Raw genomic sequence first — 25,259 nt, forward strand, 5'->3', positions numbered from 1 at the left:
CTCTTAGGGGAAGCACTTATTTTAGGAGATGGGAATTATTTTAAATTCTCAGTATATGTTATCCAGTGCAGAGCGAAATCTATATTGGAACAAAGTGTTTTATGCTTTTATTTTTAAATTAAGATTAACAAGAAGGCTATTCCATGAGGGCTGCTGAAGTCATGAATGACTGCTTGCACTGAATGTGCTAAGGTTTGTGAAATAGAAGTTTCTTCCCAGATGTGAGGTTTAGAATAGGCTTATGTAAAAAAATTATTTGTGAATGTTTATCTTAAAAATCATAAAATGTTCACACATGTAGAATACTAGAATTGTAGATTGTACTTTTACTAATGGTGTAGTCTCCCTGAAGAACGTTTCACTAAAAATATAGAAAGGTATTTTAAGTACCTTCAGGCTTAGAAACCTAAATGCCAACTTTTCATTATGTCCTAAATGATTTCCAGCTAATGCAATGCATTTAAAAATAAGAGCTATTTTAGAAATTTGAGTCAATTATTTCTATAAATGACATATAATCATCATGAGATTATAGTGCTGGCTGTAGCAGAGGACTCTGCAGTTACTTAAATATTTTGTCTTTTGTCATTGAAGTGTTATTCCTTTAATATAAAATTAGTTTTGTTTGGAGTTATTAAATAATTCCCAAATTATTATATTCAGAAAATTTTCTCTTACAACTCCTTTAGCACTCACTAGAACCATTAAAGAATTTTTTTATACTTCGTTTCAAACCAGTGACAAAAGAGTCTTGTGAAAAGAAATCTGATGTCCCAACTACAGTGAGACAGGATTGGAAAGTTAGGGAGTCTCTGTTAGGGAGTCTCTGTTAGCGAGTTATATCAGGCTTGCATTACAAGATTAGTTCTTATCTTTCCAACATTCTCAGCTCCACTTTTTTATGTTGATTTTACATATAAATCCATGTGCAACCTTCCTAGAACTTACAGAAATATTTATTGCCTGTGTGACTATGTAAACCTTTTTGAATTGTTCTGTATATAAAACACAGCTTCTCTAATTCACTCAGTAAAAGCTGTAAAGCTTTGACAACAGTTTTATGATAACACCTTTTTTCTGCAGGAAAAGAATTTTTTTTTTCATGTTTTACCACATAGATGACTATATAATTTGCAGCTTCATGCACAAAACCACTGCTTTCTCAGCTTTGTTTTGATTTCTCATATAAAAACTATTGCTAATAAAACCAATTTTATATGAAAATAATGTAGCAGTGTATTGGCTAGTGGATATACGAGGTATCTTGCAGTATAACCAGAAATGCTTCGAGGTTTTTGCATATATATGCTGCACAAGAGTTCCACTACAGGTAGGAAAAAGGCTCAGTTTTGCACCGCATGACAACCATCAAGCCTGTGATTGGTTTCACCATGAGTCAGCAAAACCTGTCCTTCATCATATGACGAAGATATTTGATGTCAGGTCATCACACACCATGTGTGTGTCTCAACTCCGTTGTCGAGGAAATATTAATAACTAGGAAATTATAACAGCCTCTTTAAAGTATTCCTAATGACTTTTGGTAGCTACAAATCAACCCTGCTTTTTTTTGAGAACTGGATTTATAATTTATTTTAGTTATTGTTTGTTATTATGCCAGTGAAGGCTATTAGTACACTTGTGTATAATCCAAAGTGTATTATAATACTATGTATAGCAAACACCCTCAATTATAATTTAAATTAATTTTTAAATGAGCTGACTCATAAAAAGAAGGAAATACTAATACCTTATCAGATATTTAGAGAATTGTGGAATATTCTCATTGGAAGGCGCCCACAAGGATTACCAAAGTCCTGGCTGTGCACAGGACACCAGAATCACACCATGTGCCTGAGAGAGTGGAAACATTTCTTGAACTCTGTCTGGCTGGTGCTGTGACCACTTCCCAGGGGAGCTTGTTTCAGTGCCCAAATATCCTCTGGGTGAAGAGTGTCTCCCTAATATCCAACCTAAATGTCCCCTGGCACAGTTTCAGGCTACTCCCTAGGGTCCTGTCACTGGGCCCCACAGAGAAGAGGTCAGTGCCTGCCCCTCCTCTTCCCCTTATGAGGAAGCTGTAACTGCAGTGAGGTCTCCCTCAGTCTGCTCTTCTCCAGGCTGAACAGACCAAGTGACCTCAGCCATTCCCCTTACAGATCTTTCACCATCTTTGTTGCCTTCCTTTGGATGTTCTCTAACACTTTATATCTTTTTGTTATACTGTGGCTCTCAGAACTGCCCCCAGCACTCAAGGTGAGGCCACCCCAGCTGAGAGCAGAGGGGACAATGCCCTCCCTTGCCTGGCTGTGATGCTGTGCCTGATGCACCCAGGACAGAGGTGCCCCCCTGGCTGCCAGGGCACTGCTGACTCATGTTCAGCTTGTCACAGACCAGGACCCCCAGGTCCCTTTCTGTAGCACTGCTCTCCACCCTCTAATCCCCCAGGCTACATCCGTAACCAGGGTTGCCCTGTTCCAGCTCAGAATTCAGCACCTGCCCTTGTTAAACTTCATACACCTGACTACTGTTCAGCCCTGTATCTAAGCTCTATTCTTCACTCTCTAAGGGATTTAAAGAAAAAAGTAAGCTATATTTTGTGTTTTTAATTCAGATTATTCAATAATTTGATCTGATGCTTTTGAGACACAATTTTGATACTACCCCTATAACAATTTTCTTTCATATATCAGTAGTTATTTCAGTTAGCAAAATATTTCACATGGTACTCTGGAAGAATTTTATTATCAGTGGACAAGATTTTAGGAAGGGATAGTAGTTATCTTACTTCTGTAATTAATGTGCAGTATTTCACAAATAGTTAGAAGATTTCTCAGGCTTAAGATTTAACATATCAAGAAAATAAAGCAACCTATGTGGCTTCTTGTATAGGTGCTGTGAGTGCTTAATTTTTTCTGAAGTACTTAGACTCAATTATTTGTATGCTGGAAATGCATGGTGTGAAACAGCTTGGTGTTACAAGCACTTCAAATTTAATTGAACCCTTGGCTTGTGCTATATATTTACTGAAACAACTGCTTACAAACATTTTTTAAAATCTCATTCTGCTTTGCTGCCTGTCAGGTTCTGTTAACTGATTTTCTGCTTCTATTTTATTTCTGATAAATTGAGATGGAATTTCACATTTTTCTTCAATTCTCTTTAGATTCATTTAGAAAAAATTAGAATCACAGAATTGAGGCAGAATCCTCAATCTGAAGATCTTGGTAAAGAAGAAGAGGGTAGAAAGTTCCAGTGTGGCAAATGACTTGATGAAGGAGATAGATATGTACCTTTTGAGATAAAAAAAAAGGTGCTGCTCTTTTGCAAATACAGCATATTTACCCATTTGTATTTCTCATGCAAAATAAGAGACAAAAGAGATGAGAGAGGTGGAAAGAAAGACCCTGCTAAGCATTAGGGGGCTGTATAATAAGGTAGAAGAAGGCACAGTAGCAGAGAAGTAGAGAAAACTGGAACATTTTGTCCCTTTTGGCATTTGGACTGGGAAAGGAGGCAGAGAAGGGGTGGTAAAAGTATGGTAAAAGGGAATGGTAGAAGTTACCATTCCAGACATTCTTTGTCACTGATGACCATGACACAGGCTGTTTTGGCTTAGATATGTTATATGCTGTGGAGGTCTTCTGTTGGTGTCTGCCTCTCAAACAGATGCTCTCAGACTCCTGTAGACAAGCTGATACCAACTTGTGGGAGACAAGTCTCTAACCTGCCACATTTCTACATTTTGCTGATCCTGACAACCCGTGATCAAACAAATATCTTTAACATATGTGAAGTGAGGTCTGAATGGAATGTATGTGATGGCATACCTTGAAGAACAGACCTAATGTAGGGGTATTTGTGTTTTGATCACAAATAAGAAACAGGTTAATTGAATTGATGGAGCCCTGTTAGCACCTTCCTGGTACAGAACATAGTCATATTTTTTTCAATAGAGACTCAGTTTAGTAACAGACCAACATTTTGTCATGCTTTAAAAAAGTGTTAATAGCTCTACTGTATATTAAATCTTGCACATTTGTTTATATGCTACACTGTATCTGGCTGGGATATTTAACAACTATCAAACCACAAAACTGACACTGATTTAAAGGTTAGATTGGCTTCTTTCCTTGTATTCTTTTTTTAAAAAATTGTTTACGGTCATGGGTTTTTTTTAGCTGGGTAGAAAATTTCATGCGAGATGCGTCTGCATCAAGAAAGGGAGTTTACATCTTAAAAACAGTCTCTGGGCATTTGGCATGCCCATACATATCAGAAGTAGCCAGAACTCTTCTTCAACTGAAATAGACACATTGGGTGTGGAATGGAGAAGGCAGATAGAATACACAGAGAAAAGAGGTTATAAGACTGATGTGCTAAATGAAGAGTGAAGAAAATCAATATATGACAAAGGCTGTGGTGAGAAATGATGCAAGAAATGGACATGATGGATGTGCAAAACTGAAAAAGAGGAACTGATAGCTGGGCTAGGTAGGTTCAACATTTTGAAAGTGTTCTTTTAGGATCTTCATGTCTAAGTGCAACTGTGGGGAACACATTTAATTCACTAATATTTTGCTGATTCTATATAGAAATTCTGTCAGTTGGGGTCCAGTGAATCTTCAGAGACACCTTTTGAATTCCCATTAAAATAAAGACCAGTAAAAAATTATTGGTATAGACTTAAAGTTGATGTTCTGTGAACTTTGCAGCTAGTGAGGCCGTCTTTTGAAAGAGGTAAAAATGACTGAAGTCTGTAGTGATGCATAAAACTTTATCTAGAAATGGAAGGATCCTCCAGGAGTGTTATTGTTCACAGAAGCATATTTTCCTTTAGTGGACATGGGTCAAAATACAACAAGAAAATGGTTATGTAGGAGCCTCAGATGTCTTTGAACCCTGTAGTAATGAATACAGATTAGATACAAAAGATACAGAAGCAAGATTGTAGAATTGAGACTTTTGCTAACTTTGGGTGTAGTACCTTGCAGGTTACCTATTATTCTAGCCAGTTTTATTTTGAACTAAAAATACCTGCTCTGTTAAAGATGGAGGAGAGAGTGTGAGACACTTGAATGTGGCAGAGAGCCTTTTTTAACTCTGACAGCAGTACACAACACTTGATAGTTAACATCATTATTCTCATACCTGCCTTTCTCCAAGTATATAACTCTTCTCAAACCTCAGCATATAACCTTTTTAGGAGACTAAAACAACTGATCTGAAAAGAGATCTGAAATATTTGTATGTGGAAAATTTTACTTGAAATAGCTTTTTCTCTCTTGTTATAATTAAAATAATGTCAGCATTCTCATCTGAACATTTTAAAAAAGAATAATAAGTGGTGCCTTTGCAGTGCAATTGCCTTTTCTGCAGTATAAGAGTATGTAATTTGTTTACAGTATATGTAAAAATAATATGTTATCTGACTGCATTAGTAAACAATAGATGGCCATAAAGTATAAAATGTGCCTCACTATAAAATGTGATTCCATAGGTAACAATTTTTTGGAAAGTATTTAATTATGATTATCAGATAAAGCTTTAAGTTCCCTTTTTTGAGTTCTCCAATAGAACTCCAGAGAAGTAATCGTTGAGGATGATCAGTATCTTCACAATCTTTTTTGAACAAAAGTGCAGAGACATGTTTCTAACACGTTTCATTCACTTAATTGTCAAAAGGGTCTGTATTCTAATTAAGGGTTTCATGATTTTAACATTCAGCCTGATATACTTATTATGCATTTGTCTGCTGTGTTTATGATTCAATTATTTGGCTCTTATCTCGTGCAGGAAATGTTATTCCTAGCAATTAACCCGGGCTTATCCTTAGGGTTTTATCATAACAACCGCACTCAAGAGATGTCATGCTGCTGAAGGTGACTGAAGATACTACATAGCTGCTCTCAGTTTCATTGGTAGCTTTTTCTCAGTTGAAATGTACCAGCTGATAGCATGAACAGTCAGCATTTAGCAAAAACTGATAAGTGACAAGGCTCTTTGTTATTGTATGCTCAGTGAAAACATGCTTAAGCACTGTGGGCTTGCATTGTACAACGTGCCTTGTTTGGGCAACCTGATGGAAGGTGTGTACATGAGGGCTACACTGCCTTAAGCATGCCTGTAATATTCTTAGTACAATTAATTATCTTGGTGCTATCATTGAAAGAGAACATGTCTTTGCATGCTCTTTTAGTTAGTAAGCTGTCAAGTAAGGGTGGAAGTTTTTCTGTACTTGTAATCCTACTGTTCTCTATTTCTGCCTAAAAATCTTGTCGGAGGAGCAAGAGATGTTCCAAAACATTTCCAACAGACAGCCAGTTTTTGCCACCATGCATACAGATATACATGTAAAATTTCATTAGAATTTGGATGATGACAAATAGGTTCAACTCCATCCTTTTATTGTGGCTCTATGACAGTTTCTCACAGATGTTGAAAAATATTTTCTAAGGCAGAGTGCATTATTGACTACAGAGAATGAAGGATAATAGAAGGGTAATGGGGCTTGCTGACATATCAGATAATTTCCATCTGATTAATATCACAGTAATAACTTCTGTGACTATAGACAGCATATGCTGTTGCATAATTTTTGGCATGTGTATGGGGTTTGGGTTTTTTGTGGTTTTGGTTTTTTTTCTTAGCATTTTAATACACATTCATTGTAGTGTCACAGTTTTAATTTTGGCTGCCAATAATGTATTCATGTTGGATTGAAATATCAATGTTAACCAACTAACATGACATTCTGAACCTGGTTCAAGATCAATTCAGAGCCCCCTGGGTCCCAAAATAATTTAAAGTAAAATATTCAACTGATCTCATCCTCAGATCAAAAGGCACTTTACAAATTTCACTATATGAATAGGGCTTTACACAAAACTTTAAGTATTTTCTGTCCAGATTTCTTACCCATTCCCCAAATAACAGGAGTAGAAAGTATCATGGCTCTCACTTTTCCCACAAAGAGACTAGAGGCAGGAAATTAAGATCCAGGTTCAGATTTTCAGGAACTTTATGTAAGGGACCTCAACAAGAGCGTACAGGCAGAAACCTGTCTTTGCTTCCTAATATTTGTATCTGACACACACAGTGTGTACCATCAAGCCTTCATTTTTGCCACTTGAATGAATGAAATCAAGTCCATTAAAGAGTTTCAGTAATATCTGAATTTTCAAGAGATGGATATGACTGTTCAATGAGTGATAGTTTTCTGAAAGTTTCTTGTGACTTCCAGGTCAAACCACTTGTAAAAGCTACCAAGATGACAATGTCAGAGAACATGTCAGTAGTAACTGCTGGAACATCTCTTTATTATCTTAAGAACTCAAATTTCTGTGCCTTACCACCAATGAAAAAAAGTAGTATACTCATTTCATTTTGAGACAGTGGGGATTTAAATTAATAAATAAATTGGCTTATATTGTTTATTTAATCTTGAATGAGCATCTAAAAACTGCAAAAATCTCCATGATTGCAAAAATTTGGTGGTGGTAAAGTCTAGGTTAGGATGGGAATGGTAGAAATGTTAGCAGCACGTGGATTTACAGATCTTATTAAAAAAAACCCAACAACAAAAGGAACAAATCTGAAAAACTAACTTTAAAGATCTATGCTTTGGACTTCATCCTAATGATTACTGAACTTTTACAGAAATTACAGGCATTCTTTCCTACTGTGTTCTGTGATACAGTTTACAGTAATCTTCAACGCCCTGGCTTTTTTATGGATCCAAGGTGATAATTAGAGTTTATGTTTATATGGAGACAATAAGAACTTTGTAGCAGAGACAGAATATTTATTAACCCAGGATAAACTACAAAGGAAGCAATTACTAAATTTTACAGGAGGTGATGCCAGGTGCATTACTTTGAAGAGATTTTTCTCTATGCTAATGTTTCATAACTGTGTCTTCATTATTTAAGACCTGCACTAATTGCTCTAGTCATTTATTTCCAAGGTTTTGGTCTTGTCTGGACACAGCTATGCAAAATCTCATCCATTCTCTAACTTCAGATACCTGATTTGTTGCTGAATTAATTTTTAATCTGATCTCTTAAAATTATTCTATCAAAATCTGAACATTTAATTATCTTTCTATATCTTGTTTTTAACTCTCTGTTTTTCTTGTGTAACTCACAATGAAGAGAGGGTCTAGCAGATGCACTCTAAATTTTTTTCTGCCTCACTGATACTTCTGTTTGAAGTATGAGTGGAATTGATGTTACTTAGATCATTTTTCTAGCCAGCAGTAATAAAAATAGAATGAGAGGTTTTGCAGGATATAATTTGCAGGTTTAGATTAACAGAAAGTTATAAGTTTGGTGTGAAAAAAAATGTGGTTCTAGATTTGGGGAAAAAAAAAAGAAAAAAGTCACAGAATACTTGAATATTCATATCTCTAGTAATTTTCTTTCCCCAGATGAGTTTTGTAGACATGAACATTTTGAAATAATGGATGTCAGGCGGTAATTTCTGTGGCAGAAACTCACAGTGGGAATATAACAGTTTCCCTGTAAGACAGTTTGAAGTGGTGATAGATTTTGTAACTTTGTAATTTCCTTTTTCTTCATATGTCAAGAGAGAGATGAATCCAGTTTAGCATATGTGCAAGCATAAAATCGGCCTCAGTATTCACGATAAGAAAATCTAATTTAGCTCTTAGTGATAACTAAGGTTTTATGGAAGCAGGCAGTATGAATTTTTAAAGTCCAGGCACACAGTAACTTGTAAACTTGAGGAAGAAAATTTGTTATTCTGCAAGAGTGTCTGCATTTGAAAGAGGATATCAGACATAAAAACTTCTTTTATTTGCTTGCTTACATCTGTGTGCTGTATTTGTGTTGGTAATCAGTTGAACCAGGTGTTTATGGTGGTGTAGCATAAAAAAAACACCCACAAATGTTCTATACATCTTGGGACATATGGCAACTTAACATACTATGAAAACTTTACCTTTTTCTGCTCTATGAAGTGTTCAGTGAGCAGTGCACTTATTTCTGATTTTGAAGTTCCAAAGTTCAAGCATTTTATAGGTTCTTGCATATAATTTCCTTGTACAACCAGCACTAAGATCTTTGCTGAATGTTTTTCCTTTTATTCTTAAAACAAGGTGTAGAGTGGAGAAGAAAGGATAAGGTGGGGGGATTGCTAGATAAACAAAACCACACAGAGATACAGACATGAGACATGGAGACATGAGAAAATGGAGAAAATGGCAAATACCAAGGCTCTTCAGCTGTTAATTTATGGCCCATTAAGAACACACAGGCAGCATTTGGAGAAAACCTATCTGGACTTTGTAACTGATAAGGCAGCAAATATGAAGGTTTTTAAAATATTTGAAGATAATCTATAAGACTGCAAAATTTAGGAAGAGCTGTTTAGTGGGAGTGGGCAAGAGAAACGTGACCCTAGGGCATTGACAGGTGGAGCTATAAAAAGAGCTGGTTTTGCATAAGGGTGCCCAGTCTGTGTGCTTGCCTGGCAGCCCTATGCCTGATCACAGCAGTTTATCTTGCTGCTTAATACTCACTATTTTCCCTGTGCATGAGTGCTGTAAGGAGTGATGCTAGCAACTGGGGAACTCAGATTTTGGAGCCAGCAACCGGAATCAGACTCAAATGAAGCTCTCCTGTGTGTGTGGTGCCAGCAACTGGACAAGTAAGAGCATCTTCATCAGTGGCTCTGGGCTCCATGGATCTTAGAAGGATTGACAGCTACTGAGTGAATTGGGGTGAGTGAATCTGAGGCTGGAACTGGAATCAGACTTTGGGTGAAGGTACACACATTTTCTGTACCAGCATCCAGAGCAAGCAGGAGTTTCAGCATCAACTGCTGCTGAAGGACCTTGGGTCATCGGTCCTAGGTGCAAGCTGTAGAGGTCTGGGTGAAATGAAGGGAGGGTCTTAGTGTGAGTAGCTGGCACAGGAACTGTGGTCCATAGGGCCCATGTGCCTAAGCACAAGCTGCTGGGGGTGACACTGGAGTCAACATTTTCCCCTCACCTGGAGCATGAGGGCCGTGTGTGTGTAATTTGCAAAGCAAATGTCAAGCTGGCAAGTAAGAGGCCCAAGTATTAGGCAGAGGGCCTGAGTTGATAATTGAGGGAACTGCAAATTTTTGTGTGCTTGTGAGTCTAGAGAGCTTCACTAAAAAATTTAATCCTGGTTCTGAAAATAATTTTTTTTTCCTATTTTGGGATAGTCAAACACTGGAACAGGTAGTCCAGGAAGGTTCAGAAGTCTCTGTCTCAGGACATATTTATAACCTAACTGGATATGGTTCTGAGCACCTCATTGATGTTGACAGTACTTTGAGCACAGGGGAAGAGCTAGACAGTCTCTAAAGGTCACTTCCAGCTTAAGATAGAAACAGAATTTTTGAGGTTAGAAAAAACCTGTAAGATCACTGAGTTCCACATTGTTCATCACTGAGCTCCTCATTGTTCACCACTAAATCGTGTCCCCAGGTGCCAAATTGAGCCCAGAGATGGAGCTTCTACCACTTCCCTTGGCAGCACATTCCAGTGCCTGACAACCCTTTCAGCAAAGATTTTCCTAAGATCCAATCTAAACCTCTGTTGCAGTTTTAGACCATTTCCTTTTTATACTGTCCCTTGTTATCTGTGAGAAGATGCTGACACCCACCAGGCTGTAGTCTCCTTTCAGGTAGTTGTAGAAAGTGATAAAGTCCCTAATGTGCTACCCCCAGGCTTATCTCTATCAAGCCTGGTTTTATCCCTTTCCCCCTTCAAATCTAATTTAAGGCTCTTTCACTGAGCCCTGATAAAGCCTATGTGAAGATCTTTTTTCTGCTTTGGGACAGGTGTGCCCCATCTGTTGTCAGCAGGCTTGGTGTTTTGTAAACTGATCTGTGATGAAAAACCACAAAATCCTGCTGGTAACACCAGGCTCAGAGCAGTTATTCATCTGTGTGATTTTCCTACTCCCACCTTCCCCTGCAACTGCCAGAAAAGAGAACACTACTGGTGCTCCAGATCCCTCAACAAGTTATCCCAAAGCAGCGAGGTCCCTCTTGATATTCTTCAGGCTTCTTGGGACTTCATTGCTGCCCACCTGAAAAACCAGTAATGGATTATAATTAGAGGGCTGTACCAGACTGGAGAGTTTCTTGGTTACCTCTCTAACCTGGACCCCAAGGAGGCAGCAGACTTCTCTATGGCTTGGGTCTGGTCAGCACATTGGTTTGTCTCAGAAGGGAATAACGAATGGCTTTTTCGTCATAACCGAGGCAGTCATGGTGTGCCAGGTAGCCTAATTCACCCTGGACATTTCCCCAACCTGTGAACCTTAGTCCATGTTGCTGTGTGCCCGACCCTCACTCTCAGAGCCTCATTCCTGTTGTACAAGGGCACTTGGGAAGGAGAGGTAGGCTGGGAGGGGATTCACCAATTGCTGTGAGCAGAGACCTGGCTCCATTCCCCTCATCTAGGTCCCCTCCTGCTGCCTGCTCCTGGCGACAAGACAGTTGCATATTCTTTGTTTCTTGTGATGTGGCTGTCTGGTGAACATAATTTCGTGTGAATTTGTCTGGTGAACATAATTTGATGTGAGTTTGTAAAGTGCAAAGTATGTAAGTGATTATTAAACATTTAAATTTTTAAACTTCTCTGCTGAAAACACATCAAGGTTTGGCTCTCTAATTTGCTAGTGAATGTGTTGGCTGATTTTTGGTGGAACAGGTGTTACAGAATTCCTAAGTGAACCTTATGAAGTAAGCAAGCGCTGCTAACGTTATCTGGGACAGGAGCAGTGGGGAATACAGTGATACCGACTTTTCTACAGAAATCGACTTAATTGCAAAATTAAGTGCACTTTCCTTTGGCACCATCTAATTTATAAAAAGAGCACAAAGCAAATGAATATGTCTTTATTATGCTTTTTAACATCCATAAGTATGTACTGAGAAATATTCTTCATCATTTCATAGAAATCATTCTATTTCCAGTAATTGTGCTTGCCCTCAATTATAGATCCAAGGCAATGACATCAGTGACTGACCATGTAGTTAATTCACATATTCCTACTCAGTTTGCTAGAGTGACTGCTCTGTCACGTTTTTAGGACATTTCTACTGCTTGCAGATTGGTAGGTATCTCCTACTGGAGTAGCAATAATTGTAAGACTTAAACCACTATGCAGGGAAAACTGCCATGCAGCTGCTGGTTTGTGGTTTGAATATTTTATTTTGGAGGGTATGGCTGATGAAGATGATTCATTTATGTGCTTTCAGTCTCTTGTCCCAGCCAGTTCTTGTCTAAACCTTGAGTATTTCACTTTCTATAGCCCAGATTTTTTAATATGCTTGACATAGAATGGACGGCAGTTGAATGTACTTAAATTTTCACATTTTACTTCTATGCTAGCTCTTCTACTTTATTCAGTCTTTTTTTTTTTCATGTATTTTGTATTAAGACTGTTAAAGTATCGGCTGTGTTTTTCAAATCCTGTTTGAAAGATTTCTGTTGTAATTTTCCCTGCATCTGATGCATTTTCTCTTTTCAGCTGTGTAACAGATGTGGATGATTACCGAGTATCAGTGAAGTTTTTGTTTAAAAGAATTTCCAAAATTGTTTGAAAAAGAGCACTGCATGTAAAAGCTCTTCAATGTCCTTTACACCCCTTAAAATATCTGTATATTGAGTGCTTATATATACATTATTATATTTGTATATTTGCTAGTACAGGGTAACTACAGGTATTGTAGTTCCTTTAGAATTCTTTCTCTGTATAATATGTGATCCCCCATGTACACATATAAATCTGAACCTGTTTCATAGCTTCCCCATTCTTACCAGTCCATGTTTACCTGGCAGCTCATCACCTTTATGTTAAAAGCCACATTTATGTCTTGTCTATAGAAGGTTCAGGGAAGAAGCCTCAGCTTTAATCTAAACCTCTGTTTTCTTGATTAAAATCTCTTTAAAACCCATCATTGTCTTCCCCAAGATATAAAATAGTTACAAAGAATCATTTAACAATTCTAGACTCTGCAGTACCTTGCATTTCTGCTTCACACCTATCTTATCTCGTACTGATGTCATATCATCTTTGGGTCATTGACAAAAAAAATTTATACAGCAACGTTCTAGCTCTCATGGCTTTTTTTATCCCCTTCCTCCTAAAATCTGGATAAGTAGCAGGTAAATATTTATTGGCTATCCACAGGCTCACTCTGGTTCTGAGACCTGGTGCAAAGTCCTGGGTCTTGCAAACTCTCTGTATGTGTTTAAATGTTACTGTCTGTTTATCTGTGGTTCTGCTGCCTACACCTGACAAAGATGACTTAAATTCAGGTCACTGTGACATTGTAAAATCTCCTCTAAGAATACTATTAAAAAAAAAAATGTATCTGTAAAGGTTTATTCTATCTTCATGTAGAAAGCAGATAGCTTACAACTTCATACAGTGACTGAGCAAATTCTTTGTTTAATTCTTTGTTTAAAGCACTGAGTAAGTGCTTTGTTTAATCTTTTTTAGGACTTTTCCAATTTGTTTTGAGTTCCTAAAATTTAAGGTAAATAATTTTTTTCTCATTGTAGGTCCCTGATTTTCAAAGCTGTATGCTAAGTATCCCTTTTGTCAACAGTTGATATAGACCATGTTTAAAATCCTGAATAGTATGGGGTTCTGTAAAAAAGTCCATAAGATTTTTGCCCTAAAGTCAGCATTTAAGTTTCCTAGTGAAAACTCAGTCCAAAAGGGAAATTTTACATCTTTAACAAAGTGTGATATTAAATAAATATCTGAAATATTTATAGTTGCTAGTTCAGAGAGACTAATCATATACAGAATACATGATTTAAAGAATATCCTAAAAAAAGTGCAGACCCATTCTCATTTTGAAATAGATATGATCTAAATGTTTGTTGCTGATGGTATCTTTACTAATCTGGTAGTGGTCATGCACTAAGATTCCAAAAGCCTGACGGCTTCTACTTGGATTCCTTCTTGCTGTCAGGTGTCAAGTTTTTAAAATTGGTTCATCTGTAATTGAGACAAGACACTGGCTATTCCATTAATATTTATGGTCATCTTTCGAACAGTAATAATTTCTAAGCTAAACTCTACAGACTGAGTTTATTACGCCAAAATTTCTTACATTTGTGAACTTCAGTTATAAGTTAATTTCTGAAATGAAATGTATTGTGAATTTGTCAGAATGGGTGTCCTATGTTATATCTTCCCATTACGAACTGCTTCACTTGCACCAGATGTAAAAGAAATGGGCAAAACAAACAAAATATATGCAACTATGTATATATACAACAATGTATCTTACATTCATTTCTCTCTCCCAAAGGATGCTCCATCAAAATGAACTTTAACACCTTAATTTCCTAACATATCTAGTGTATTACTTCATTTGCTTATACAACCTTTGCCAGAGGTTATGAATGTGAGAGTTGCAAAGCATGCCAGTTCTGACGCCACAACTCATAGAATCATAGAATGGTTTGGGTCAGAAGGGAACTTTAAAGACCGTCTAGTCTAGCCCCTGCCATGGGCAGGGACATTTTTCACTGGATCAGGTTGCTCAGAGACCTGTTCCAATGATGGGACCTCCACAGCTTTTCTGGACAACGTGTTCTGGTGTCTTATCACCCGCATTCTAAAATAGTTCTTTCTTGAGTCCAAACTGAATCTACACTCCTTTAGTTTAAACCTGTTTTCCCTTATCCTGTCCTTACAAGCCCTGGTAAAAAGTTTCTCTTCATCTTTCTTTCAATACTTAAGTCCCCTTAAGTATTGAAACACTTCATTGAGATCTCCCTGAAGCCTTCTCTTCTCCAGGATGAGCAACCCCAGCTCTCTCAGCCTTTTTGATGAGACCATTGTTCCCACCCTCTCAGCCTTTCTTGACAATAGAGCTGCTCCAAACCTCTGACTGTTTCATGGCCCTCCTTGGGACCTGCTCTAACATGTCCATCTAGTAATAATGATAAGGTACTTAGGCAGGGTACACCTTTCTTGGATAATTCCACTTCCTTGATCAGCATAGTGTATATCTTCATGCTTTTAGTCAATCTGCCATTCTGTTGATTAACGTGTAGACTTAATGTCACTTCCTTTTTGCTGTGGTTTAACCCCAGCCATGCAGCCACTTGCTCTCTCTCACACCAGTGGGATCAGGGAGAGAATCAGAAGGGTAAAAGCCAGAAAACCCCTGGACTGAGACAATAGAGAAAGCAAAAGCTGCACACACCAGCAAAGCAAAACAAGGAAATTAATTCAGTGCACCCATGGGCAGGCAGGTGTTCAGCCATCCCCAGGAGAGCAGGGCCCCATCACCTGTAATGGTGAATGGGAAGGCAAACACCATCACTCCAAATGTCCCCCCTTCTTCCTTCTTCCCCCAACTTTATCTACTGACAATGATTTCATATGGTCTAGAATGTCCTTTTGGTCAGCTGGGGTCACCTGCCCTGGCTGTGTCACCTCCCAGCCTCCCATGCACCCCCAGCCTCCCCACCAGCAGGGCTGTACAAAAAGCAGAAAAGGCCTTGGCTCTTTGCAATCCCAGCTCAGCAATAACAAAAACATCTCTATGTTATTAACCCTGCGTTCAGCACAAATCCAAAACATGGTCCTGTACCAGCCACTGTGAAGATTAGCTCAACCTCTGCTGAATCCAGAACAGTTTCTTAAAGAATGACAGGGCTCTGCCTGATAGGAGAGGACAAATTTAATTTGCCTGAGATGCACCAACCTGGTCTGCACAGCTAGTTTACCCCAGCTCTATTAATAAGTCTTCTCTTTCTCATGCATTACAGTTTAAAATCAAAGGAGTGATTTCTAAAGAATATTTAGTACTCAGCTTTAATGATGGATGATAAATATTTTGGATGTTACACTTGGTCTTGGTATTTGGTGTGGACATCCCTTTGTGGTCACTCTCTCATGCTATCTCATTTCCACAAATAATTGCATAAAGGGAAAGGTGGACAAAGCTGCAGTACAAAGGGCAGCAAACCATCTAAATGCTTCAATGGTGGCTGTACTGACTTTATTTGGATTGAAAATAAAAAAGAAGCAAAATGGTCAATATTATGCTGCTTGACTTTCTGAAACAATTTTTTATTCCAAGAGGCTCTTTTTTGGGTTTTTTGGTGGAGGGTGTTTGTGTGTGTGTGTTTTATTGCTGTATATTTTCTTGTTCTGCCTTGCTGATGCCTTGATATAAGATAGGGGAGTATGTTCCAGAGTTATGATTAGGCTTTTGTCCAAACACTGTTGAAGGCGTAGACCGACAACGGAAACCCCAACTCTATTTTTAAAATCTTCTGAGAACTGTCAGAGGGTGCTGTGTGAATTTCCATTAAAGAACTCTGTTGTCATCGTAAGGATCCATTCGCGGTGAACAGGCTGTAGCTACTGGGAGAAATTTTCATGCTTACTGGGGGAAGACTGGCCCCAGACAGGCCCCACCCTTGGTACATTACTACAAAGAAATGGAGGCTTTTAATTTATAAAAATATGTTCAAAACAACCAACAGCAAGTACTGGAAGTAAAGCTAAATCTCCTGAGAATCCCCCTCCCCATGACCACCACTGATTGAAGATCTGCCCTGGACATTGGTTTCCTTCATTTGTGTTTGGGTTTTGTGGTGATTTACAATATGAGGTGTCTAAGCACACCTCTTTTTTAAGTTAACACATACTGCTTACAAAGAAGATTTATTTATAGACATTTAAAGCAAAGGAAAACCCAAGATGATATACTCATGTGACCTCACCCTGATTCAATTACATGACTGTGATGTCTGTATTTTGGGACCAAAATATTCATGCAGTATGCACTTCTGTGTGGAGGTCCTAATGAATTTTATCATTTTGCAGCAGATCTTTATAAGCTTTTCTAATTACAGAAGTGAAAAATATAATTTGAATCTTTTAGGAGCTTTTTTTGGTTTGTAAGCTGACCCTGATATTTAACCTTGCTTTAGGTTTTCCTTGGATACATCCTCTACTAAATATTCCTAGTATAAATTTATGGAGCAAGTATGTTAGCATTTATTGAAAAATTTTGTCTTCACTATTATAAGTGGACAGTGTGGGGAAAAGAAGTGCTTTCAAGAGATGTGCAGAAGATTCATGTCTCTTTGGCAGGATGGCAAAATGTAACTGCTGTGAGACAAAATTGGTAGTTCTGTAAACAGGAAACATTTGCTTTGCTGGCATGTATGTAAGAGAAAAACCAATAAAAATGGTTTAATGACTGGAAATGCAGTTTTGGTCTTATTTTATAAAAAGGCAATAATTAAATTTGTCCAGATAACTTATCTTTCTTAGCAGTTTACAGTTTTCTTTAAAATTTTTCCCATTGTTATAATTTGTGATTTATGTACTTTTTGATGAGCAGGCACAGGTTTTCTCTTCTGCTGCCTGATAATACGATTGAAACTCTTAAACATGTAAATATTGAATAGAATATGGCAATGTGAGTACCTGCTACACAGCCTTTTAAGTTGAATATAAGTATAAAGTTACCTATAAGAGCATTTGAAATTAGGACAAAGAAGTACATCCAAACATAAGTTTGAAAATAATTATTTAATTTCTAGAAGTTTTTAAATGTTCACACACCTTTGACATGGACCATATACATTGCATATTGCCTCTTTGCTCTGTTTGTTTATAATTTCATAAGGAAGCACAGGATTAAAGTTCATATTACTCACATTAACTTAAAAAGAGAGATTTGAGTTGTTGAAGAACTTGGTGACTTGTCATTGTTTTGACCAGAAAAAGAAAAGAGAATAAAAGTATACACAACCAAGCTGTCCTGGAAGACACAGTACACTTTACTTCCCTATGTACATTCTTAGTTTACGTCCAAAGAGGAGGCTCACAAGTTGTCCTCCTTGTCAAAGTTGGCAGGCTGAGGGTGATGTCTGTAGCACACCTTTCCTCACGTGCTTGGTGAGGCAAAGCTGCCTCTAACAGCCACCCACTATCCAGGAGACCTCAGGATTCCACAGACATCTGTAGTAATGTCTGGGGACTGCAGGTCAATGCTGAGCCTTCAGTAAAGACCTGCTAGGTTGCATTTATAGTGTAACCTAGGTAAGCGTGTAAGCCTAGAAGGGTATAGTTGATTTTTCTTTGTTTCTATGTGTTTTGGGTTTGGGTCAGTTTTGAGACTTAGAAGCATTTTTTTTTTTGAGGTTTTACTTGGTTTCCTCTTTCTTTTTTCTCATAACTAGTCAAAAAAAGAAAGAAGTTGCTTTTTATCTTGACAAAGAGTAAGCAAAATGAAAAATCCATGTCATAACTAGCTTGGTAACTGTAATAAAAATTATTTTTCAAGTGAGAAATATCTTCCAACAAAAACAAAGTCCAAAATATTCAAAACTTCAATTAGTCAAATCTGGACTGCATACTATACATGAGTGTGGATGCTGAGAGAGAGAAATGGATAGTTTCCTAGGCATGGTTCTGGGAAAAGCTGTGAGAAGTTCAGGGGAAAGAAATATAAACTATTCTTATCTTAAGTTGTTGCACCTGGTGTTTGTGAACATGTGGAATGTGTTATGGAAATATGTTTACCAAAGGGTGGTTTCTTAATTAACGAGTCACGTGAAATATCTTGATTAAATAACCAATCAGGTCCACCTGTGTTGGACTAAGATGTAAAAGACATCTCAATAAATGTGAGACCTTGTACCATTTTTCCTTCTGATATGACTCCATCTTCTCTGACTCACCAGTGACAGAGGAGTGTCAGTCATCGTCTAACAATGAACAATTTTTTTTTTATTAGAATGGAACTGCCTTAGGAAATAAATAAAGATTAATACAGTGGAGCTTTTGGAAATTTCCCGCAAGGAATTTTTTGTTGAGGGTTGCAACTCAGTTATTTGGCAGAGGAAAAGTGATATGGCCATGAAGCAAGACTTCTGATGTAGTTATATACTTTGCTCTGAATCTGATGTCTGCATGAACATGTGATGCACAATTGTTCTTAATTGTAGGAAAATTACTTTATTTTTACAGTACAGGAACCTAAAAAACTGAATTGTTCTAGCTAGATGGCAAATGAATACATTAAGTTATTTTTTTGGATCATAGCCTCAAACCCAAAGCAACCCAAGTAAGATTTAATCAAAGAAGCTTTTAATTTTTATGAACCTAATTAGGAAGTCTAAATATTTAAGACTGTGTTGCCTTGGTAAATAATAAATTCAGCAGCCAGAATTTTTCCACATCCTTTATCTGAAGTAGAAGAGCAGTAGCAGAAATAATATGCCATACTAGAACTATTTTCTGTATCGGTTTTATGAAATTAATTTTTCACAATGTAAAAGGGAGAAAAAATACACATTTGCCAATTGTTGCAGTAACAATAACTGAAGCAATAAATCCCAAAAATAGTGTATGAGTTTATAGGTTTGAAAAGTTCAGTTCTTTCAAATGTGGAAGTAGTGGAATCCTTTAATGTGCTGTTTTATGAAGCTTCTGTTTTCGAATTAGTGGAATAATTGACTATATCTACTAAGAAGTTGGAAACTAGGTAAATTATGGACGCTTTTTTAATGGATCATTTAAATGGATTTATACAACGGAAACACATAGTTAACTCACTTTATTTTTATGCTAGTATTTAGGAAGTCTTGGTATGCTTCATCAGCTTGCTTATTGGAGTCACCTTTCTTCAGTTACCTTCATTAAGGAGCAAACCAAGGAATGGGTGTGACAAATGTTTCATATACATCATCAGCCTTATACTAGGTGTAAAATTTGACTACAGCACAGAGACTGATCACTCAAACAAACAAAAAAAAATAGATCAAGTGAAAAAGCACTTTGACTTACTTCTATATTTTCATTGTTGTCTGGTGATTTAGACTGACTTCCCACAAAACACTGTCTAGACATTCAATGGCCTTACCTACAACTTTTCTTAAAGCTGCTGAATTACCCATGATGTAGGTGGATATTGACTCTATAATCCTCCTCTTTTTGTAAAAACTGGTTATGACGCTTTATTTTTTTTGAGAATAAGGCTTAAACTGTTTGTATAATTATTATGGACATAAATAATACAATTAAAAATAATTATTTCCTCTATCTAAGTGAAATATGTATATGAATATGTATATGCTGAGCATGATGTCATATGGTTTGGAATGCCCCTTTGGTCAGTTGGGGTCACCTGTCCTGGCAGTGTCACCTCCCAACCTCCCACGCATCCTCATATCCCCAAATTCCTCACCACTGTGGCCTTGGAAAAAGCAGAAAAGACCTTGATTCTTTGCAAGCCCTGCTCAGCAATAACAGAGAACTGGTGGGTGCAAACAAATTTACCAAATCCATTTTTGGATAGAAGATTGTCAACTCTGCACATAGTTCCTTATTTTGTGAAGAAAAATGTAGGTTGCTGTAGATTGCAATTTCTGGTGAACTTCACTTGTTTTCCAAGATTATTCCAGAAAACTCTAAAGAAATGCAGTCCTGTAGAAGAATCATTTTGTAGCCAGTGTTCAAATGCTATTAAGATGTTTATTTACATCCTGTGCTTTGTGATAGAGAGGTGGGAGTAGAATGTTGTCTATCAAAGAGTGAAGGTGGCTGTGGATTTTTACTTAGTTCATTTTTTTGCAGCACTGATCTATAATCAGCAAGTGTGTCACATTAATCAGGCCTGTATAGAGCATCAGCTCGATATGTCTGCTTGTTTTACCATGTTTTACAGATATGTTGTCTTTTTTTTAAAATTAATACATATTTCTTGAATGAAAGGATGTATTATCATCATGGTTTTCCATGGTTTTACAGAAGAATGTACTTTTAAACAATTCTGTATCACTTTGCATTTAAGTTAGTCATTCCTGTGAAAGTACCTACCTGAATGTTTATTGCAACTGTGAGTAAATTATAGGCAAAATATGTAATTTTTTTGAGAACACTCTTTCTTCTTGCAGTAATTAATCAACAAAGTTGATTAATTATCTAGAACTGATTAATGTTCAATGCCATTTCAATTTTATTTTATCAGTTTATTTTCAGCACTGAATATTATAGAGATTAGGTAGATGTTGACCCAGTAGCTAATAAACTAAATTTATGGTATCATTTTCCAGCATCATTTGCATGTATATAGTTATTGTATTCATGGTTCTGTGCTTGATAATATAAGATACATTGAATTGTGTCTATTTTTGAATACAACCCCCATTCCGATTTATGTGTACTATATAAATCACTGCAACTCTAAATTAAGGAATACATATGCAACAAAAATGAAGAAGGAGTTTCATTAACTGTTGGAATTTTCTTATTCTTAAATTCTGTGTTGAAAAACTAGTGAACAGTGCAGAAGCAAGGTCATGTCAACAATACATTAATTCACCTTGATCACTGAATTCCTTTGCAGCAAGTCAATTAGTGAGTCATAAAAAACAATTTTCCTTATGTTTTGACTTACTATTTTATCACAGGAAGCTCAGTTTAAATTCACCATCACTTTATATTTTGAAATCTGAGGATGAAGACAACGTGAACATCAAGAAAAAATAGTGTTTGGTAATGAACTACTGGACAGTGGTCCTTTAAAAATTCATTTTTAAAGTTATATTATTCTGCTTAATTCTGTATTGCTGAAGGCTAGGAATAAAAGTTATCTGTTAAAAAAATTTAAATATTTAATGTATTCAAAAAAGACCTACTTTTTTGTAAATCAATTTCTATTTTTGTCGCTTGCTCATTCTTAAAATTAGAATATATTGAATTTGTAATTGTTTTAGAAATGTTTCTCAGTTTATATTGACATTACTATATAGTCAGATTTGGAAAACAGCTTCAGCTCTAGCCAAGCAAGTAGAAATTTACTTTTGCAGTACTCAAAATCATGCGGTTACCTGTTTTCAAAAAGAACCCCAAATCCCTCAAACTGTCTTTTTCCTTTTTCCAAAAGTTCTGCACATGAATACATGAATGGACAATGGATGATATTATGACACATGACACTAGGTAAATTCTGTAGTATTTCAGACCATCTGAAATTTATTTTAGCAATTTCAACATGTTTTAATGTATAAGCCTTCTTTGATTTGGGAGGGAGTTATTTGGTCCTTTTGTTAAAGTGCTGAGAGATGAATCTTAACCAGATAAAAGATTTCTGGACTGAAGAGGAGAGTTTCCACTTCCTCTTCATTCAGAATGAAAAAATTAAGAATTGCTGTGCATCTGTATTTGTGAATAGAGGGAATGCTGGTAGTCTGGAATGTATCTCATGGTTAGCTTGATGATGCCACTGGTGAAAACTAGTTACTACTAAATGATGCTTAGAATGTGCGTACTTTCTGAGGAAGAATAGCAAAAGCAGTTTCTTGTGTTTTTCCATCTGTAGTGGACCATTGTTTATGGGTGTCCTTTCCTCCCTGTGATTCTGTGAACTCTAAGACTGTTTTATTAAAAATCAACCAACCAACCAAAGCAAACAAACAAACCAACCAAACAACAAATCCCCCACAAAAATCCCCCACAAAAACCCCAAACCCCACCCCCCACCCCCCCCTTCCCCCCAAAATAAATGGACTAGCATATGGAAGTGTCAGAGCTGTTAGATGAAAAAAAATTGCATTTCAAACACTTACTGAACCAAAACCATTTAAATTTGTTGAATTTGGTTCAAAACTGGGCACTGGAAACAAGGTACTGCTGAGACATGGTCTGCATTTTCATGATAGCACAGCAACTCCATAAAACTCATTTCTATGAGCATCTTCAGGCCAGAAAAGCAATTACAGACCTCAGCCAGAATGATGTGTTTTCACTGAGAATATGTTAATACTGAATCATCTTAACAGGGAATAATTGCCTCATTTGCAGATTGTATAGGCTTTGCCAATTCTTTATGCTCAGTCATGAATGAATACTTTCAAAAACTTTTCTGCAAAACATTCTGAAATACCATATAACATAATATTCTTGCCACTTTAAAAAAACTATTGAAGTTTTTTTCCTACATAGCAAATACCCAGCTTGTTAAGTGTTGTAACACAAAGGAAAGGGCACCTTGGCCATTTAGGAGAATAACATAAAACATGAATGCTGCATATATTTCTCAAGGTATTCCATGCTTATATTTTGAGATTACTGCATCTGATGATTGATAGAGTTTCTTCTGATGCCAGTTTAAAATTAAGTGCTTTTTTTCTGAATTCCAGAACATTAAAATATTAATTTCATTATATTAGGAACTCTTGCCCTTTTTATGCATGTGGATTTAAAAAGAAAATAGTTAATTTATTTGATTAATTCTCATTTAAAGTAAGTTTAATGTATGTTCATAGAATCATACAACAGTTTGGATTGAAAGAGATGTTCAAGATCATTCAGTTTCACCCCAGTGCCATGGGTGGGGAAACCTTCCACTGGACCAGATTAATCAGAGACCCATCCAACCTGGCATTCTACACATCCAGGGATGGGGCATCCACAACTTCTCTGGGCAACCTGTGCCAGTGTATAACTACTGTAAACCTGCATTCTTCCAGTTTGAAGCTGTTAGCCCTTGTTCTTTAAAAGATAGGATGTGCCCTTGTAAAAATTCTGAAGACATAATTTTATGTTTTAGGGAGCTATGAATTACAATATAGGCTACTAATGTACACCTCTGTGGAATGATGAATACTTTTGTGTAGTAGGGAAAATAAATACAATTTGAGTTATTTAGAAGTAATTTCATGTAACGAGGTGTGCTAAGTTACAAATCTCAATTTAATTCTAAATTTAGGTATTCAAAAATTCATGTTTAATATTTTAATATTTTTAGCTCTAAAATTTGTATTTTCAAATATTGATACAGGAACTGGATGATGAAAAATGTTTTAAACATTTTTATTTTTATCTTACATAGAAATGGAAGCAGAAGCAACAGGAGGAAAGATAATTTTTTAGCATCAATTAATTCTAACGGCTACATTTATTAGAATTGTTTGCAAATATGTTTCAAATTCTTTTTCAGTGCTGTTGAAAACACTATTGATTGTCATGCAAAGCTAGATAAGAAAAATACTGTCTATAACTGCTGATTTATCTGAAATGTAATAGTTGTCTATTTCAGTAAGGAGTGGTAAGCAGGCAGTGAAGGGTCGCCTAAAAAAATCCCTGTAACTTGCACACACCTGTGAAATCACACAAGAGAAAAACATGCTTTTGATTTCCCCCTTTAAAGGGAAAATGTGTCAGTTCCTTTGGTGAAAATTGCTTTCCTTCTCCCAGCCTTTCTTTCAAGTGCCCAAAGCTGTGGCAGTGTCATAGCAGTGCAGTTGCATAAGGGGAGTGTAAATAGCAGCGCTGCTTTTAGAACATAATTGTTCGAGTGATCTCAGTGCTCAGCACAGGCGGCTGTTGTGTATCTGCTTTGATAATAATAATTGACACCAGTAGGACTTTGTAGCTGGAGGGGACAGTGACATATCATATCACTCCTGTTTTATCAGCTTCTGCCCCCTTAAAAACTTGTCAGGCAGTGTCTTTTGGCTAACAGTTACATACATGCCTGTAACAAAAATAAATCCTTCTACATGCTACTCTCTCAGGGGTTTTTTCTTAGTTAGTGGGCAAGTTATGGAAAATAAAATTATTTTTAATTCTGTATATAGCTTTGACACAGTCAAACACAAATGAATCTCTTTTGGCTTGCTTATATCACCTTTAGTGTCACATATTAAGAGGTGAAAGAGGGCTTGGCACTGTATGTTCAGCATTGTATTATGCAGCAATTTGTAAAAGTACTTTTATAGAGTGTTCTTATTCTTGGAATATGTCTTTTGGGGATCAAACTCTTATGATTGAGCTTTCACCTGAAAAATGCCTCTTGGATCTTTGGTTGTACACAGAGATTTCTATATTACATGTAAATTGAAAAGTTAGGATTCTGCATTTTGAGGAATAGTGTTGATGGTTTACTGTGCTAAAAAATAGCACTGATTTTTGCAAAATTGTAGTAAAGGTTTTTTACTGTCAGCATTAAAATATTTAGCTGAGTAAAACAGTAATAGTGTGTTTATGGTTTGTTTTATATTACTAAAGAAACAAAAGGAGACAACAGTTGCAAAAGCCTTGGAGACAGCATACAGTCTTTGTCACTTTGATAAAGTCTTGAATGTAAATCTCTATAGAAATCTTTACATATTTTTAGATCTGTTATAGATAAACATCAAAAGAATCTCTGCATATGTACATTATATAATTTAGAAGTATATTGCATTGATTTTCAAC

The 25,259-nt window shown here is 36.6% G+C and overlaps 1 protein-coding gene across 1 annotated transcript in view; it reads left to right on the plus strand.

Moving 5' to 3' along the window:
* Positions 1-25,259, plus strand: part of RYR3 (ryanodine receptor 3) — a gene marked incomplete at both ends in the record, with an annotated part of 192,527 nt that overhangs the window by 21,440 nt on the left and 145,828 nt on the right. The gene's annotated exons all lie outside the window — the stretch shown is intronic.

Source organism: Fringilla coelebs, assembly GCF_963513975.1.
Source record: "Fringilla coelebs genome assembly, chromosome: 6".
In the NCBI taxonomy this organism is placed as follows: Eukaryota; Metazoa; Chordata; class Aves; order Passeriformes; family Fringillidae; genus Fringilla; species Fringilla coelebs.